A 1,808-nucleotide genomic window follows, 5' to 3' on the forward strand; every position below is an offset into this window, starting at 1 on the left:
GTGCTCTGCAGGCCCCGACCCTGCCGGTGCCCTTGGCAGCACCACGGGGTTGCTCCACACCGATAGCTCAGCACAAAGCCCGCGGAGCACCCGCGGCAAGCAGCGCTGGCAGCGCTCCCGGGCCGGGAGGAGGAGGAGGGAGAACTTCATTTCCACCCACACCGACACAACCCCGGCAGCCCGGGCTCCCTGAGACACCGGGAACATGAAATTCAGGGGATTGTAGCAGGGGGAATAGCCCTGCAGGATGGGCTGATGCCTCAGGGCAGGTCATGGCATTGAGGGAAGCTCCAAGACCTCCTTGGCAGCCACAGCAAAAGCAGGAGTTCCTAGTGCAGGGGCAGCCCAGCCGAGCCATGACCCACTCCCCAGTACCCCCACACCAGTGGCTGACAGCTCCTCCAGCCCAGCAGCCCAGGCTGGCTTCACCCTCCCCAAATCCCTCATGATTTCTCCCCAGGAGAAATCCTCCAGGCAAGCACCGTTCTGCCTCCTCGAGAGAAAACCATAAACGCATCTGATGCTCCAGCAGCCATATCCTGCCTGTCCATGGGGTGAGCACCCAGCCCCAAAGCCCCCCTGGCCTGAAGAGACCTGAGGTGAGGTTTGGGGTCAACACCCGGGATGCAGAGAAGCCCCACGGCTGTGGGGCAGGGAGCTAGACAGCAGGAGAACGGAAATGCTTCTAATTTCTGTAAGCTGTCACAGCCTCTCCTCCAATGCCAGCAGCCCTCCCACGGATTAGCCCCAGAGCCTCGTTAGGAGCAATTACAGCCTCCAGTGGGGAGAGTGGTGGGGGAAGCTGGACTGGGTCCCCAACACGGGCATCGTGTGCCACCCCGCTCCTCTGCACCCAGGGGTGGCAGAGGGACAGCTGCCCACAGAGATGCTCCCTTGGGATGGGGAACTCAGTGGTATCACATCCCTGTTCGTGTCCTGAAACAGCACTTGGGGCACCTCTGGACCCTTCTCCCTCCAGGAGCATTCAGGACCATCCCTCCCCAGCACCTTCAGCCAACCAGCAGGACCAGCAGCCCCAGGGACCCCAAACACACCGTGTGCTACTCCCTGGCTCCCAGCCTCCACAACGGCAATTTCAGGGCAGCTTTTAAAGTCACAAGTCCCAGGAAACTCCCCGCAGCCCTACAAGCAGCAACAGGCCTGTCAGCAGCAGCATTCCCAGTTACTCAAAGCGAAGCACAGCGGCTCTGAGGACACCCAGGCCAGCAAATTCACACAGATCCTGAAATCTGGCGCACACATTTGGGCTTCATACAAAGGGGATGCAAAGCAGCCTCCTCACAGCATCCCTGTCACGTCCCGTTTGACTGGAGCTGCTTTTCATGCAGCTGCCTTGAGAGGAAATTTAATTCATTTCCTAATTAGACACCAACTACCCCCAGTGCAATGCTCCCAAATGGGGGGGGGGGAGGTGCTCCCTGTTATACCCTGAAACCTAGCCCTGAGAGGCTCACTCGGGTTTTACAAGGAGCTCTGCTGTCGGGGAGGGCTCCAATTTAACATTAAATTTGCAAAAGGGAAGCCCAGTGCCTGCAGGAAAAGCCCTGCCTTGGTAAAAGCAGCAGTGGCCTGTGCCAGGGTGGTGGAGGACGAGCTGCCAGGGCTCCCTGCTGAGCGCTGGGGACAGTCCCGGCAGTGCAGGGCCCCGGGGGTGTCAAACTGTCACCTCCCTGGCTCCGCACACAGCAGGAGGGGTGAGGGATCCGCTCCCCTGCTACCAACAAGAAGGCTCAAAACCACCCCCCAGCATCGGGGGAATCTGCACACCCAAGGGTTTGATGACCCCC

This window comes from Chaetura pelagica, unplaced genomic scaffold (genome assembly GCF_000747805.2).
Source record: "Chaetura pelagica isolate M959 unplaced genomic scaffold, ChaPel_1.0 scaffold47, whole genome shotgun sequence".
Lineage (NCBI taxonomy): Eukaryota > Metazoa > Chordata > Aves > Apodiformes > Apodidae > Chaetura > Chaetura pelagica.